Source organism: Dipodomys merriami, unplaced genomic scaffold, assembly GCF_024711535.1.
Source record: "Dipodomys merriami isolate MVZ:Mamm:240054 unplaced genomic scaffold, mDipMer1.0.p SCAF_4, whole genome shotgun sequence".
NCBI lineage: Eukaryota > Metazoa > Chordata > Mammalia > Rodentia > Heteromyidae > Dipodomys > Dipodomys merriami.
In genome coordinates this window covers 59,347,365-59,366,479 of record NW_027205603.1, presented here as the reverse complement: position 1 = coordinate 59,366,479, position 19,115 = coordinate 59,347,365, and the positions used below count along the sequence as shown (strand labels likewise).

Here is a 19,115-nt window from a genome sequence, read left to right as displayed (position 1 = left end):
TGTATGTATGCATCATGTGGAACACACACACACACACACACACACACACACACACACACACACACACACACACACACACACACACCTTCCAAAGGAAATGTAGGCAGGGAATACTAACTAGACCTTAGCCTCAGTTCAATAACTAGTATCTATCCATGGGTGAGCTGAAAAAAGTTTACTTTATCTCTGTGCCCACTGGTTCGCTAATATGTAAAGATAGAGTTGAGGTTCTGGTGGTAAAATGGGTTTAAACAGATTTGAACATACCCAAAACTTCTAACGCACTCTGATAATGGGAAGATAATAGTCATGTGGTTCATGACCAGGCCAGGGTATTTATTTTATGGAACCTGTAGTCTATGTTGAACTCTTTGAATGTGGATTTTAATCACTGAGTTATTTTAAAAGTCTTTTCAGCCAGGCACTTTTGGCTCAGCCTGTAATCTCAGCTACTCAGGAGGCTAAGATTTGAGGATCACCATTCAAAGACAGCCCAGGCAGTAAACTCTGTAAGACCCTTACCTTCAATAAAGTACTAAAGCCAGGCACTGTTGGCTCATACCTGTAATCCTAGCTACTCAGGAGGCTGAGATCTGAGGATCACGGTTCAAAGCCAGCCTGGGTAGGAAAGTTTGTGAAATTCTTATCTCCAATAAACTACTCAGAAAAAGCTGGAAGTGGTGCTGTGACTCAATTGGTAGTGCACCAGCCTTGAGCCCAGAGCTCAAGCCCTGAGTTGAAGCCCTAGGACTGGCAAAAGAAAGAAAGAAAAAGAAAGAAGGAAAGAAAGAAAGAAAGAAAGAAAGAAAGAAAGAAAGAAAGAAAGAAAGAAAGAAAGAAAGAAAGAAAGAAAGAAAGGAAAGGAAAAAAGAAAGGAAAGGAAGGAAGGAAGGAAGGAAGAAAGGCAAGAAGGAAGAGAAGAAAGAAAGAGAAGAAAGAAAAGAAAGAGTTCCAAAACAAAGCCAAAGCTGTGGCTTGGTTGATAGAATGCTAACCTTGAGCAAAAAAGAAGCTCAGGGACAGTACTCAGGTCCTGAGTTCAAGTCCTAGGACCGTGACAAAAAAAAATAACAAAACACCCCCTCCTACTATTTTTGATAAACTTGTATTAAAGTCAGTTGTGGTTTGCCCTTTGCAAGATACCCAGGATACCAATGAATAAACAAGATTTACCTGTCAAGAATTTCATTAGGGAAAGAGATGAACATGCTACTCAAGACTAAGATTGTCCACCCCAGACTTACATTGGACTCAAGTTCTTCATATGACCTTAGGTCTTCACTGACTGTAGGGACTCTACTCACACTAGTTGTGTATCTCTGCTTGCTTGTGCATTTGTATGTTTTTACTTACATGTATTTGTTTACTAGAATAAAGTAGGAGGTTTCTCTGTACAAAGCACTATCAGCTAAAAGTTCTTTCCTAAAACATGACCCATTGCAATAAATTCAGTGCAGATCTTTCTGTACAGTATTTTCTGGTACATCTTAGCATTCCACGTCTGCTAAATGTCTAGGAACTTTTTCACTCTTATTAAAGGCATTATATACTTTTTTCCCTAGTCTAAAAATGTAGAAATATCTCAGCCAAAGTAGGATTGTGCTTTCTGTACTAACACCTTTAAGATGCCACCAGTTCCTAGCTTCTGGCAGAAGACTAAAAGCTTACATTCTTAAAACAACTGCCTGATTTCAAACACTGGCTCTCAATGTGGAAAAGTTTTAGGCAAGTTATCTAACTCCTTTTCTTCAATTTTACTATCGGTAGAGTGGGAATGATGCCACCATCTTCATAGGGCTTTTCAGGATATTAGGTGACAATTCCTGTAAAGCATTCAGAACAGCACCTGCACACTGCGTATTCAGTAAGCAACAGTGTTATTGTTGATGTTATATAATGGAAGCAGTTTCTTGGCTGCCTAGATTGATTTGTTAGCGTTTTGGGCCTTGTCTGGCAGAAAGTTTTCAGCATTCACTAATATAGTGTTTGGATAATGTTGAGCCCATGAGCTAATTATTCCTCAAACCTATGCCAGGAGGAGGCCATAGAATCAATGGACTGTACCTACTAATGAGGGTTGTGAGGCTTTACCTCTTACAGCTATATTTCTAGGAACAGATTGCTGAACTATAGAAATTAGGAGTGGTTAAATGGAAAAAGGAATACATTTATGGAAAAGTTCCTCATATTCTGTGTCAAGGAATGCATTGTCTTTAAGAGCTTACCATTCCATTAGAACCATATTATATATCATATATGTATATGATATATAATATATATATAGAGAGAAAGATATATATGATATATAATATATATCATATATATGATATAATATGTATGGAGAGAGAGAGAGAGAAAGAGAGAGAAAGATAGGCTCTTGCTATGTAACTGACTCTGGCCTTGAACTTGGGTTCTTTCTGCCTTAACCATACTTTAGGAAAATTTTGATAGTACAGATTTCCTGGAATTTCTGCTACCTGTCCTTCACCAATAATTTATATGCCACTAACCTGATATGAACATTTGTGTATTGGCATATACTGGAAATGTGAATGGCATCAAAGTGCCCTCACTAAGTAGACATCATGGACCAGATGGAAGTAATGATTTCTTTCCTAACCTGGTCTTGGTTGAAGGCATCCTAGGGCCTATGTGCTTTCACTTTTAGATTGGTGACATCAGAGGGCTGAGAGAGAAGAGATAAATTATGGGGTATTGTAATTTGTGTGATGATTCCAGGTTTTCTATGAATCTCCTGGAACTTTGCTTAGAGACCCAATGATGGTTACCCTTTCACCATAATAACAGTTCCTGGTTTTATATATAAAAGCTCCAGGTGATGACACCGATTTGACAGAAAACACTGGGCAGCACATAAACAAACAAACAGAAAAATTGACCCACTAAAACAACCTCAAGAAAACAGCTTTCTTGAATGCTATAGATAACTTTGCTGTATAGCTGAGAATGTAGTCTTTACTGCTTTGACTTCCAGAAAACTCACGGCCAAGTTTATAGCTTAGTTTTCACAAGTATATGATAGAACAGTCTGACAGCTGTTTCATGCATTTGTCTCAATCTTGGATTTGATGTTTCTTTATTAAACTCTTTATGACGTGATTTCTTCAGATATCTATTTTTATTGTAATGTATATATAGTATAAACCTTAGAAAAACATTTTCTAAAAGAATTTTGGACATATAGATACCTATATACGATGCAATTGGTGTGAACGGTATTATTCTTACCCTAAAGAGCTCACAATAAAGTGGGCAAAGCATGACAGAGACATATAAAACCAATTGCAGTGCTGTTTTGTAAATGATGCTGAGGTGGTGTGGGGACACAGCATTATAAAGGCCATCTTGAGTTGTAACCACCAGGATTACCGCTGGGTAGCCCTGGTCTGTTTTCCTTGCAGAGTTTCTTAGCATAATATAAACAAACAAGACTGTGGAGGTGGTATGTGGAGCTTTACAATGGGATCCTGGTGCCATCATCAGCGCCTAGAGCGTGCCTGACACCCTCCATGTTAGCTTGAGCTAAACTAGGTGCATTCTAGTTCAGAGGAAGTTGCTTTTACCCTGACTCTTACCTATGTTTCTATTTCCGACTCCAAGTGTGGGAACTCACCAATTTTTGCTGCTGATCGAGACTACCTTTTGTTAGCAAGTCTCCAACAAATTGCAGTACCATCCTGGACCTTCCTTCCTTCCTTCCTTCCTTCTTTCCTTCCTTCCTTCCTTCCTTCCTTCCTTCCTTCCTTCCTTCCTTCCTTCCTTCCTTCCTTCCTTCCTTCCTTCCTTCTTTCCTTCCTTCCTTCCTTCTCTCTCTCTCTCTCTCTCTCTCTCTCTCTCTCTCTCTCTCTCTCTCTTCCTTCCTTCCCTCCCTCCCCTCCCCTCCCCCCTCCCCTTCCCTACTCTTCCCTTCCCTTTTTGTAGGTCATGGGGCTTGAACTCAGGACCTGGGTGCTATCCCTGAGCTCTTTTGCTCAAGGCTAGCACTTCATCACTTTGAACCACAGCACTACTTCTGGCAGTTAATTGGAGATAAGAGTCTCATGGACTTTCCTGCCCAGGCTGGCTTTGAACCATGATCCTCACATCTCAGCCTCCTGAGTAGCTGGGACTATAGGAACGAGCCACCAGCGCTGGCTCTGAGTGCCTCTTTCTTGTTTCTCATGGCAACAATGAGACTGGGTTGTTTTGGAACAGCCCTTAAGATACATCCTCCCTTAGCCCGAAAGAACTCAAGTCTCTGGGAAGACACATATATAAACAAATGGCTGTTCTAAAATGTGATTTATTCTAAAGCTGAGTACACATAAAATACTGTGAAAACACAGGTGAGACCCAATTAATTATATCTGGGATAGGAAGTCTCAAGGAGAGAGAGAGAGAAACAGAGAGGTGATGGCATTTCAGCTTGATCTTGTGCATAACAAATGACTTCCTGTAAGATATTTCCCACCTGTTTTGAATTAACTAAAATGATTAGGTCTTAGATTTTTATAAAGGTCATCTCTACTAGAGCAGAGAGTGGATCAGTCTTGTAAAAAAAAAAAAAGCCATTTAAAACGCATCAGCTTCGTTTTGAATAGCTACCAGGGTGAATTAGTGAAAAAGTTCATAGAGATTTTGAATCTCAGAGTGGGACAAGTATTTTAGAGGTTTAACAGAAACCATGTACAGTTAATTCTGTGTAATATAAAGTAATAATGTTAGCTACCCAGGGTACTACTTGACTAATTTAGATCTAACCCATGGTGTGGGGAAGAGTGTGATACTGATGAATGAGACTAGCAAAGACTTTGAGAACACTTGGTAGCAAAAACAAACTATGCATTCTCCAAACCTGCTTCATTTTCCTTCTGAGTTTTCTTCAGTTTTCCACTCTTCTTCCATAGAACTGCTTCGTCCATGACTGACTGGTCTGTGAAAATCTCCACGTTTGATCATTTAGCCTTTTGCTTCTCCTTCCATGGGGGCACGGAGTGTTAGAGATGGAGGCTGTGTCCCCAGAGCAGCTGCGGAAAAGCTGTTTAACCCAAAAATATCCACCCTGGATTTCATGTAAGCAAGGAAATACATTGTGCAAGAATATGATGAGACTTGGGGCTGCTGTTCTAACAGTTAATCTACATCCATATACCCTCTATACATTGATGTAAAACCTTCTACGTTATATATCATTTTTATTTATTGTAAAAATACTGCACAGAGGGGTCACTGTTACATGAGTAATGAGTCCATTTCCTATCAAATGTTGTTACCTCCTCCTTTGTTTTTCCCCTACCATCCCTTCCCTCCCACCTCCCCACCCCCTGAAGTGGTAAAGTTTGTTTTCAACACCTTCTTTCATTTTCCTACATCTGTCTTCACAATCATATTGACACACAGCGAGCAAGTTAATAAACAAACATTTGGAGAAATCACAAATAAGGATAATCTACACACACTGAATAAAGGTTGGCATTGCAACTTCAGTCTATCAAGTATGTATAAAATAGAGCAGCAAAAATGCTTGGTAAGAAATGTATGCATTATCCTGCCCATGTAATTGTAGCCCCTCTGTACAGTATGTTCTCAAATAAAAAAATAGAGCAGCAAAATAAGTAGATCATTTAGCTCTCTGAGGAATATTATCCATATAATACATGTATGGAACCCCCTAGAGTATGGTGCCTACGTCAGACCCAAGACATGCAGTTGAAACACCAAGTGCTCATGTGTTGCTGTGGTGTGAACATTTGGCAGAGGACTCTGAATTTGTTTGGTAGATCAGTTAGGTTCTTAAATAGCTGTTCCCATCGATGAGCAAGTACTGCAAATACGTGACATTCTACTCAAGAATATTCTATAAGCTTTCTCTTATCACTGTCCATCAACCAGGCATTACTCTAGTTTTCTTGACTAGTACACTGAACAAGATAGAGTTGGTCTCTGTCTTCAAGAATCGTATCATCTAGTAGGAGAAATATATATTTACTACTTGGTGATAGGTATTACCAAGGAAACAGGCCAGGGTATGTTTTATTTTCTCCTTTCTGGACAAAAGGATACTGTTATACTTCTTCAATTACTTAAGCAACAAAGTAATACCCAAAGGACTTTTGCTATATGAAAAATAAATTCAGTTTCTAAATTCCTAAAACTTGTTCTTTCTCCTTGGTCATAATTGGTAAAGTATGGATAGCAAGTTGGGAATAATGTTTGGGAGTGAAGGTCATACTTTTGTCTCACATGTGCTGATTTATTAAGGCACTGATGGGACTGTGCAAATGAATTAACCTGTGAGTATATAGCCATGAATCTCCATGTAGACAGCCATATATAGATATGTATATATAAATTTCCTTTTTGTACCTATTGCTAGATTGCTCGATGGCTGAGGTCTTTTAAATTCCTTAGTTAATTCCTTAATAAGATGTCAAAATTAGTGAATTATTGAGCCTATAATTATCAAACCTGGTTTTCTTTCATTCAAATCCCATGCCTCTAATACATTAGTCATATTACTACAGCTTACTTTCTTTAAGCTCAACTCATTTTACCTATTTATCCAGTTTCAAACACCTTCAGAAATACTTACTGCTTAATGCATTATATTCAACTTCATAATCGCATTTCAATGCCCTTCACTGTTTGGCTCCAAGTAGATTTCTAATTCCATCAATAATACCCATTGTCTGTCTCTACCAAACAACCAAAATCTTGAACTCATCCTTAGTTCCATATAAGCCCACCTGCCTTTCCTTATTTTTACTTCTCCACAATATTTCCAGGCTGTCCCTTGACTCATCACCCAATGGGCTACCTGAATGTCCACTGGTCCTATGGAATGAACTAGCATCAGGGATGGGAGCTGAGGGCAGGATGGCTGAGCCCGCACTCTGGACTGGCACTAGAGATCACTGCAATGGTGCTGCCTGAGGATGTTTTTGGAGATTAGTAGCAAAGAGTCAGGGGAATTGGCTCACTCCTACACCCCTGCCTGCCCTCTTATTAGAATGAGTAGACAGCCCCATCCCACAGTTAGCACCCTCTGATCTGTTTTCTTCTGAGGAGTGGGTGTGAGGGATGAAGACTGGGCTTAAGGGTACCTCAGGAGTCAGAATCTGGAAGTCGTGCCTTGCATACATCTACTGCTTCACCATCATCTGAACATGTACAAAGTGCAGAATTCAAACAGGGACTAACGAACACAGAGTTTCCAGGAGTGGAAGGTGAGTTCTGAGATTTGCATGTTAAAGCAGTTTTCTTCACAGATGATCCAACTATGAGAATCACTTCTCCACTGATGGGCAGGCAGCTTGTGAGACAACCTTCGTACCAGTCCTATTATTGGGGTCATGAAACTAAGGGCTGATTTAATTTCATTTCTTCATGCATTTATACCAGTGTATGGCTCCCTATTGCCATATGGATGTAGTGGGAAAGTGAAGAGCGAGGAGAGCTGGAGTGAGGGAAAATAAGGGGTGCTTCTTATGGGTGCAGATTTGATAGCCACCTGGAAAGGAGGAAAATATTACTGATATCCTTAATAACAGTCACTGCTTTTTTGAATATTAAACATTGAGTTGGCAAACCCAAAATGTCTGCAGTCCCCAGTGCTTCCCACTTGCTTTCCCCCACCATTACCCAGTCCTGTTTCTATAACTTATGTCCTCATCTCTGAATCTTCACACTACTGTGGCTCGTGGTGAGATCCTGAGAGGAGTATTAAGGAAGGTCTCATTACATTTCCTTATTGTTATTTGTTCCCACGTGTGTTTTATAATGTATACAGTAGGTACTAGAGTCTAAATGGTTAAACAGACATTCATGTGGAATGCTGATCCTTATTTAACTAATCTACACCTTCAAAACACTGCCAGCTGTCTTGACTATGCAGCAACCTGATTCTCTAAGCAGTTACTGAGGCCTGGATCCTCTTTTCTGATGCTAAGGCTGGGAATTCTGTGCTTTCGATTCTCCTAGGACTCGAATGAATTTCCTTTTGGTGCTCATCCATTGGAATCAGCATTGCTATTTGATATTTGGAATTTCTCATCCTAGTACTTGACCTAGTAGGTGTTGTTTTGAAGCAACCAAATCTTGCTCTCAGTCTAGTGAGATTAACCCTTACTTGTGTCTCTACCCAGGTCATAACCAATTACATATATTGATTATTCACATAATTCAGAAAAAATTAAGTATCGCCTTTAGCTAAACACTTATTCTTTCCTACCTATGGTCTAACTCAGATTATTCTTCATTCCCTTATGTATTTGAAATGCAAAATGTTTATATTCTTAGCTTTTTGAAACTGTACCAATTAAACATGTCAGCATAATAATCACTAGATAGCAAATGTTTGATTCTATGTATCTGGTGCTGGTATGTACGTGAACAACTCAGAGCCATTTAATTTCTTTTTTTAGTTAAATATAAATTTATACCGCTTTGGCTACTCTTTCCAGGATAGCCTTGTCACAGCCATAAATCATCTCATTTCAGCAGCTACAGTAAATAATTGGGCCCCTGAGATATTGTTTTCCATCTTCTCTGCAGAGAGCGCCCTACAACCTTTGGGTTCTCCCCAGGGGCTGCAGGGTGATGGTGCTGTTGCCTCTGGCCTTTCATTTATTATTTATTTCATTTATTGCAGGACTCAGAACAAATTGGAATTGGCAAAAAAAAAAATTGGAGAGGCAGGCTGTGGAATGATAATAGTCAAAGTTCTTGTGATTACCAGAAAGTGTGAGGAGAGAACAGAAAGTGGAGAGATGAGAGCAGCATAATGTAATATTTTAAAAAGAAGATTTTTCTTTAAAGAAAAATTCTTGTGACCTAACTATCAGATTGTCATAGCTTATTTTATATTTTATTGTATTGTCAAAGCAAGGCCTCCCTTGGAAGCAGTCTTCAAAGGTTCTGGCTAAGCCAGGAGCTGAATCAGGAACTTGATTGCTTCCCAGGGGACAAAGATGTCCCCTCTAAGCTTCCGTTTCTCTGGTAGTCAGCACCATGGACTGGTCACTTTTCCCAGTCCTACAGTGTGAAAGGGCTGGCTTACTAGCATGTTATAAGCCTTTCTGCTTAGTTTCTGGTTGACAAAATACTTTACTGTTTTGTACAAAAATTGAATTTGCTGCAGTTGAACTTGACTCCAGTTTAGTAGATCTTTATCATATACCATTCATATAGTACTAAATTCTTCTAAAAACAAGGGGCTTTTAAATGACGTGATCCCAATCAATGTTAAGAAATGTATTTTTCTAAAATACATAGAGTCTATCTAGCCCAGTAGCCAATACAGAGTCAGTACTTAATACACTGACTTTCTTTGTCTTCTACATATGAATATAAATGAAATAAAGGTACAAAGACACAGGCAAACATATATTCTGACTTTTAGAATTTTAGAGTTTGCATAAGGGTCCTAGAGGATCCATAGTAATAGGCAAGCACTATTAATATTCTTCAGGTGAGGAAATGGGGAATCTAGAGTCTGGAAAGGGAAATAACTTGGAGAATCACTTAGCTAGGTTTTATACACAGACCTGCCTAGCTCCGGTCACTGTTCCTAACCATTATGTGAGACTACCACTTAGATCACACTTAAATCCATGCCACCAACTTAGATGTATCAGTCAGTTGCTGTATAACAAAGCATACCCAACTTGGTCACTTAAAAGAACATTTGTGGCATTGTCCTGCACAGTTTCTGTAGGTTAGGAATTTAGGAGTGTCTTAAATAGGCAGTTCTGACTGGGATCTCTCTCTAATGAGGTTACAGTCAGAGTTGGCTGAGACTCAGCGTTTGACCAATGCTAGAAGATTCACTTTTGAAGTGCCTCACATACATGGCTAGCAAATTATAGCTGGCTCCTAGCTAGGGGCTTCTGTTTCTTCTTCTGTCAATTGATTGCTGAGTGTCCTTAAATTTGCTGCTAGAATTTCCCTGCAATGAACAATCTAAAGGATCAAGGCCGAAGCAGCAATGCCTCAGAAGTGATATATTCTTACGACATTATATTCACTGCATAGCCAACTCTGATTTGATGGGTGAAGAACTATAATAGTATGAATGGCAGGAAGCATGGGTTATTGAGAACAATCTTGAGGCTGATTAGTATACCAAACCACTTCTTATTCTGTTTATATAACCTTTTCCACTCAAGATTCTAGCTAAGCATTCTTACATTTTTCTATTTATTTTTCCTTTATAGAAAATACTGGCCTCCCTCCCTACAACCTTACAGTATAGTGATTATGAAGGAAACCTTGTAGTTGAGGATCGTTTGTCTAGCTCTATTTGAGCTAATGTGAGAATAGGTTTGGCAGAATGGTGAGCTTCTCCAGTGGTCATAATCTTTTCTCTGATGATCTGCTCGGTAGAATCTCCATAGCACTGTTTAATTCTAGAGACAGCTATGAAACAGAGCTCTCTTGATACCATATTTAAGGGCCAACCATGAATCAATTCTGTAAGGTACACAGAGCTATAAATATGTCTCTGCATTAATAATGATGATTGGTGGTTATATAGAAACACAGCATATTGACAAATGCCTTATTGGGAAGAAGGTCATTTTATTTTGTTACCTCTCCTTTAATAATATTATTCATTCTGTGCATCTTTTCAGTCTTTATATAACTTAATGAAACAAACCACTAAAATACTAGTTAAGAAAGGAACTGTGCTTTCCAGAAATGATGCCTGATGAGATGTTTAAAAAGGCACGGCACTTCCAGTCCCTGCGTCTTTCTTGTTCCAAGGATGTCATTATCAATACTAATATAAATTTTTCATGGCTTGAACCATTATACAGGGAATAAATTTTTCAATTTTTCAAGTTCCACTGAGTATATTAGCAAAATTATGTCTTCCAGCAGTCCTGTGTGAATGCCAGTAACATCTCTAATTTTCATCATTCTAGATCTTTTCATATTTTTGCAAGTCTACAGTGAAGAAAGGCAAAACCTTCTCTTATTTCTTCTTCCTGATCACTTTCTCTTACCTTCCTAATGATCTTATCTGAGCCTTTAAAATGATAAAAACTAAAACCAACTGAAGACCCATGAAACATATTGATAAAATTGTAGACTTAAAGAAATCATATTCTAAGATGCTCTGTTTTATCCTGAATTTTCCACCATTGATAACTCAAGATAACCATCCCTTCTCAAATCTTGGCTTTGATCACACCTGCAAACACTATTTTTTCCATGCAAAGGGACATATTCACATGTTCCGGAGAGTAGGGTGTGAACATCTTTGGGAGGAGTCTATATTCATTATTACTCCTATATTTAAGATTCCTTAAAAAAATCACCCAGTGTGATGGTGAGACCCTTATAGAGTTTGAAGACTTCAATTTGGGTCTGATTTTGAACATACCAGCTAGGTAGTGCAGTTAATTTAATTTCTTCATTAACAATAGAAATGGGTACAAAAGCTAAAACATTGTGCAGTTAGTGTATTTACCCACTCGCAATTCTTATACATATTGTATGTCCTCAGTTCTACAGGCTGAAGCACCATGGGTAGATAATGTCATGTTACCTATCTCAAGAACTTTCAGGCTGGTAAAGTAGGCAATCTCTCGTCATCTGTGTAACCTAATGAAAAATTCATGAAACTTTAGACAGGACCCTATAGAACGACCTATATGATGGGAAGTTGTAATAATCAGGATTTGATCTACATAGAAGTTTGGAACTCCCCTAAGAAGTGAGCCCCCCCCTTTCCCAATTGAGATGTGGAGAATATGCAGAGAGAGGAAGGGAGTACATCAGGATAGACAACAGATGGTCTCCTGGGATAAAGTCTCCTGGGAGAAGGAAAGAGAGGGAGTGGAACTGACCTGCAGGGGGTTATTGTCCTTGGAGCAGGAAGAATGGCCAGATTAGTATCATGCCAACAATTAGAACACAATCCAAAACTTCTACTGATTTAGGCAAGTGGCCTAAGATAAATCACTTAATTTTCTACAATGCATTCCCCTCTTTGACATAATAGAAATAATAATAGTAGTTCTAAGAATTACTATTAAATAAATAAGAAAATACTGGCTAGGCATGGTGGTGCATGCCTGCAATCTTAGGCAGAGAAAGGAGATCTGGGTTTGAGTCTAACCCCCTGTCCCCAAACCAAACTATGCATGATGGTTCTTGCTTTTAATCTCAAGTAGTAAGAAGATGAAGAGGAGGATAACAATCTAAGTCTAGTGTGGGCAAAAATGTGAGACTTTATCTGGGAAAAAACACATGAAAACCAAAAATATTGGACATGTAGCTTAAGAGATAAAGTGCTTGCCTAGCAAATGTTAGGAACTGACTTCAAGTCCCAATACAACTAAATACATGAATAAATAAGAAAATGCTTAAGAGCAGCATGCACACAATAAGGTAATTGATATCATGAATATTTCAGATTGTCTTAACTATGATCTTACTCTTAGAGCAGCCTTATGATGTAAGTAGAAATTGAGGCAGAGGCAATTAACTTTTCTAGGGTCTTACAGCAAGTACAAGAGAGAAGGTATTTTGATGGGGTACATCTGCCTACATGTACCTGGTGCTCTCCACCACAGATGTCCCCCAGGTTTGTAAACTAAACCATAAATAAAAGGCTAGTGATGGTTTACAAATACCAACTAGCTACTCTTTTTCCTTCTATTGTTACTCATATAGAATTTTAATAACAGAAATAAAAGCTTTTTAAGGCTGATCTATTTAACTCCTTCTCCTAATTCATTTTCTGTCTATATTAATTCTAGTAAGAATGTAAGAGAGTAAGAATAAACAATAAGCTCCAGGCACATTTGTGTCTTCATTGACTTTGTGGCCTTGGTCCTTCTGGCCTGGGTGCTAGAGTTTATTTCTGAGGTACCAATAATATTATAACAGCTTGCTCCCTGTTATGCTCTTACATGCTGGAAATCAAGTGTTTGAGGTAATTAAATAATCTGGTGAGTGGTGATGAAAACTATTTGAGGTTTCTTTAATTTCAAAGTATTAGACTACAGAAATGTACTTGACACTAAAATTATGCAAGCATATTTAATCTTCCTGAAATAAGTTGGAAGACATTGCTACTCTGAGGATTCCTACCACCGTATTAGTGACAGTTGCCCTGCTGTAGTGCAGGAGGGCTGGATTAATATACATTTTGAATTGGTTGAATGCCAGATCATCTTCGCTTACTGGAAGTTGTCATGGATTGAAATTCTAAGTCATTGATTAATTTTGTAAATTGAGAAGGCTGTAATGAGGGCTTTCAAATAGTCTCCTTTTAATTTCATTAATGTGAAACAATAAAAAGAATTATGTCTCAAGTGAGACATGCATAACCTTGTAATGTATGCCCAACAAAATCAAGCAGAACTCAGAAGATGAGAAGTTTCCATTTCTGAAGTGATGGATTTTTTTTTTTTTTAACATTCATGTACATATCTGACAGCAGCAGAGTTCAAGTCTTTAACAATTTGGATGCCTGAAAGACAATCAAAGATGGATTTATTCTATCATACACATAACCACCTCCCCCACAAGCATATTTGTATCTTTTGGTGATTTTAAACAATTATTATTTAGCATTGAGGGAGTCCACTATTAATTTGTATGATCCCAGACCTCCAATTTCACCCGTAAATTCAGGGGGAGTACCTCGCCAGAAAAAACGGCATGGGATAAAATATTATTATGAGGTGCATCTTTTTGTATTGATTAGCTGAATTAAAGACTGAAGAGTGATCCTGACAGCTTGGAGCTCAGCTTTCAAAGTTGGGCCCAGCAGCATATCCTATGCATTGATGGAAATAAGACAGTGAAATTCCATTCTCTCTTAATAAGCTTTCTCCCATCTCAAAATTCCCTTTGCTATGCTTCAACTCCGATGTGAAAAAGGAGAACATGTTCAGATATTGAAAAACTGTAGGCCATTACCTACTTTACCACTCATATCAAAGACACTGAAAAGAAAGCACATGTACAATTGATGGATTATTCTCATCATGAAAGTCTGATGACCCCACTTGGGTTTTCAAACAAGGCATTTAATAACCACTGCCTTGTTAAAAGGTGGAAAATGATCTGGCTGGTGGCCTGATAGGACGAGGTTTTATTGATTTTACTGAGGCCCTTGACTTGGGAGATCACAGGCTCCTTAAGGGCAAACTTAAAAGGAAGCATTAAGATGGATGAGTAATTACCTGTGTGATGGATGTCATTCTGTAAACAACAGGATTGGGTAGCTTCTCCTCTGGGTATCCATTGATGGGGGAGGGAGAGAACATAGAATCTTCTTCCAACCATTGTTAGTCTTCTTGCATATTTATGGATTTGTTGGAATCTGAGTGTCAATGATTTTGAAAAGATAAACACTTTTCCCTTAAATGTTGGTTTACAAAGAGGAACAGATAGATTGTTATGGGTGCTAGAACAACAAAAGGATGTTTTGAATACTGTTGAAAAGAAAGATATAAATGCCATGAACTTTCTTGATTTCTTTTAAAAGATATTTTTATTTTATTTAAGTAGTTGTACAAAGGAGTTGCTATTCAACAGAACAGTTTATGAATACAGTGCCTCTTGATCAATGTCACCCTTTTCAACATTTTCTTTTTTTTTTGGTCGGTTGTGGGGCTTGAACTCTGGGCCTGGGCGCTGTCCCTCAGCTCTTCAGCTCAAGGCGAGCGCTCTACCCTTTTTAACATTTTCACCCATCCCTCCTACCCTACTCCTTCCCTCACTTTTCTTGATTTTTAGGTTATGTATTGAATTTTTGCCATTTAGCAAAGCAATTTATGTATACCATGCATCTTGATCTATGTCATCCCTTCAACACTTCACACCCCATCACCCCACCCCTTCCCTTATTTTTCTCAGTTTTGTGGCATATACAATGCATTCTTGTCCACATTTTGCTAATTTCCCCTGTTCATTCATCTACCCTCTCCTCTTCCCCCCGCCCTTTGCAAGTACTCATTTCCTGGTACTCATTTTGTTAGGCTTTGATTTAGTCTTTCTAAAGAGTTATACTAGTTGTGTTGTCAATAGATTCTATTATAGTTAATTCATTTATAACTGCTTGAGTGCCTTGCCTCCCAATGTGCTTACTTTCTGGATTTATAGGCATGTTCTAGTTCCTACTAATGAGGGAAACCATGCAACCTATGTTTCTTTGTGTCTGGCTTACTGCACTTAACATAATACTCTTCAAGTTTTCCCTTTCCTTACAAATGGATTGAACTCTCAAAAAATAAACCCTCAAAGAAACCACAACCCAATTAATACATGGGCCAATGACTTAGAGATTTCTCAGAAGAAGAAGTAAATCTGACAATAGACACATGAAAAAAATGTTCAACATTTCTGGCCATAAAGGAAGTGCAAATAAAAACAACACTGGGATTCCACCTCACCCCAGTTAGAATGGCCATGATCAAGAATAGCAATAATAACAAGTGCTGGCATGGAGGTGGCCAAGGAACTCTGTTACACTGTTGGTGGGAAAGTAAGCTATTCAATTACTTTGGAAAGCAGTGTGGAGGTTCCTCAAAAACTAAACATAGGCCTACCCTATGACCCAACAATTCCACTCCTGAGCATTTATCCAATAGAACACAAAGAAGGGTATAATAAAGCCACCACCACAGCCATGTTTACCAAAGGCAAGATATGAAATCAGTCCAGATGCTCCTCAATGGCTTTCATGGTTTCGAGTCTCCCTAGAATTAATATCTTCCAAACCTGAGCTCTCAGACAGGTGCTAGTGGCTTACACCTGTAATCCTAGATACTCAGGAGGCTGAGATCTGAAAATCATAGTTCAAAGCCAGTCTGGGCAGGTGGTTATCTCCAATCAATCACCAGAAAACCAGGAGAGGAATTGTGGCTCAGTGTGGTAGAGTGCTAGCCTTGAGCGAAGAAGTTCAGGGATAGTGCCCAGGCTCTGAGTTTAAGCCCCAGGGCCAACAACAACAACAAAACAAAAACAAAAAACAAAAAATAATAACAACAACAATAACAACAAACCCCTGAGCTGTCACGAAGCCATTGTTTGAAGATCTCCAAATAATATCTGCAGAGGCCTGTGGGCAGCAGTCTGGAAAGGAGTTTCTGGGTAGGAATCAGGGCTACTAGTATTTCAGGATTTCATAGAGTACTGGAGAATGGAAATAAAGAAGCAGTGCTTAGAGTGTTAGAAATATAACTTGTCGTTGTTTGGAGCTCTAGGTGCCAGTATTTTGTGAATCAGTACACTCTGACCCTTCATTTCTTGTGACTTAATAAAACCATGTTGTTGCATCCTTAACTATGACTTAATAAGGCCACATTGAGGCTAGAGAGGTAGTGAGAGAAGTTGGCCTCTTGGGGAAGTTGAATTTTTGTGATGTCTGAAATTCCTTTAATTCTATAATATTAGAGCATTTTTTTAATGCAGCAAAAAGAAATTTTATCTGATTTGCTATGTACCCCAGAAAGAATGAGTTTGGGATTCAGAAAGAAAGGGCCACCTGATTTCTAATTTGGCCTACATCTTATCTGTGAGACTTTCGGCAAGTTTCTTTTTTTTTTTTCTAACTCCATTTTCTCTCACTTTCCATCATTTTTTCTTTGTTCATTTTTCAAACAACTATTGGTCAAATACTATGTACTAAATGCTAGTAGAGAGATAGCTTGGACACTATACACCAGACTATAAGAGAAATCAATGATGATTTAAACATGATTGTTTTTCACAAAGAGTTAAATATATAATTAAATGCACTGTATCAGATGATACAGTGGATAGTGTGAGAGCCTAAAAAAAGGAAGTGATGGGATTTTCAGATCAGAGAATAGTCTGGAAACAATTCAGAGAGGGGATAATTTATAAGTTATCACTGAAAACTGGCCAACAAGGAATATGGTTGGGGAGGTGGGCAAGTGCCAAATTGTGGAGGGGGTTAGGGTTGTCAAGTGGTTACCCCTTGTTGGGGGATGTCTTTGACTGGATGGACGATCAGGGATCGGCCTACCAATCAAGAAGACAAACACCATCAAAATCAATGTTCCCTGAGTGAAAGGTTACAAGTATTTGTTTATAGACATCCCTCTAAAAGTCTAGATTTTACAGGTAAAAAAGAGATGGGGTGCTCTCTTCAGCAGCACATATACTAAAATTGGAACAATACAGAGATTAGCATGGCCCCTGTGCAAAGATGACATGCAAATTTGTGCGGCATTCCATATTTTTTATTGGAAAATGAACCTTACAACTTCGGGCAGGGGTTTTGGGGGGGATTGGGGTGGGAGGAATGTGGGAGGTGGGGGAAGGAAGGGATAGGGAGACAACAACAAGGGAAGGGGTAACAATGATCGACAAGTAATGTACTCATTGCCTTACTCATGTAACTGTAACCCCTCTCTACAGCATCTTTACAATAAAATAAAAAATAAATAAAAATGAGATAGTGGGCCTCTTTGGATGTCTTTATGCATTTTAATAATGTATATAGCAACCTGTTTTTGTTTTCTTGTAATCACAAGCCAATGCTATCCCAGAATATTCTAACAATGTATTGAGCCCTTACACTATGTAAAGAAGATCAGAGATAATTGAAACATCACTATTGTTCTCAGAGATTCTAGCTTAATAGGTAAAGTCAAATAGAGACACTATGTTGAAAATGAACTATACAATTTATGGGGAGGAAGGTCAAGAGGGAAAAACTGGGGGAAAACAAAGAGGAGACACTGTTCAAAAAGAAATGTACTCATTACCTGACTTATGTAACTGTAACCCCTCTGTATTATCACCCTTACAATAATTTTTTTTTAATATGGTATTGTTATAGGAGGAATCACTTGTCTGTTAAGAAATACATTGTCCAAAGCTACCAGCAGTTATTTCTGTTGTAAGAGACACCACTCACCTATCAGGCAAGGAGTGTGACTCTTCTGGCTTCTATTCTGTGGTATAAAGAATAAGGTTTTTGTGTATCACATAGCAGGATATGTCTAGAGCCAAAGAGTTCTATGAGATATGTGAATACTTTGTAAAATATCACATGAATTTCACTTGGTTTGCAAGAGATCTAAGCATTATTATAACATCTGTAAGCCTGAAACAAGGACAAGAAATCCCACATTTTATATCCAACTTGGGAATAAAAAATTTAATGGGTCAGCTCCAAGGGATCCAAGGGAGGTGAGATGCTAAAAATATACGTTAATACTAATCATTGAACAAACCATTTTTGCACCAAGGGAAGGAATGAATGTGACAGTACTTATGGGAATAGTTTGCAAAAGTATTGTTATTCATCTGTTGTAATTGTATTCCAGCGGTAGGATATATCTCATAATAATATATGGAAGATTCTATTTTATGTGAGAAAGTGCCCAATGACTAGAATATCTTTTTCAATGTATATGTATTAACTGGTTTTTTCCAGAGAAAATACTAGTACATAAGCATTTCAGTTTGTCTGAGTGATCTGTAGTGATCTTTAGTGAAGTATTGCTATAAATAATGAATATGCATAAAAGGTATTTGATCCATTTTTCTCTTCTCTCTGGTGAATGTTACACCACTACCTAAACTATATAATAATATAGTAGAATGGTAAAATGCCAGAATTTCCTTGATTTCAACATATCATAAAAGGAATATCAAAGACCAATTTATTCTAATATATTTCTTACCTCTATATTTTCAGCTTACTGTTCATTTTTTAGCTTAAGTCTTTGATTCAAGGATATCCACAGGTTCTCTCTTAATTGTTTTTTTCTGCAGGGACAAAGTTGATTGGAAGGCCAATTCATATGTCTGTGATTTCTCCCAGGAAAAGAATTCTTTCTAATGTATTATTTTTTGTTTTACTCATGTGGAAATAGTGCACACTGTTGAAAGACATACTTTATATTTCAGGTGCATTCAGGATTAAGAGTCAACTTGGGAAGACATCTGTCTGGACTCAAAACATCTGATGTTTTGAGGCACACTTTTTCTTGAACAATATTTCAATTTGAGTACATATATTTTATTAGTGAAATCAATACCATTTTTACAATTTTATCCATTTTTGCTTTTCAATACATATCCATGAAATATTGGATTTTGGAGGGAGTTCATGGTAA

General features: G+C 38.0%; 1 non-coding gene across 1 annotated transcript; it reads left to right on the top strand.

Moving 5' to 3' along the window:
• The first annotated feature begins 17,125 nt into the window (after positions 1-17,125).
• On the top strand, positions 17,126-17,229 carry LOC138806432 (U6 spliceosomal RNA). The gene has a single exon (XR_011365875.1). It is a non-coding gene; the product is annotated as a U6 spliceosomal RNA (small nuclear RNA).
• The last annotated feature ends 1,886 nt before the right edge of the window (positions 17,230-19,115 follow it).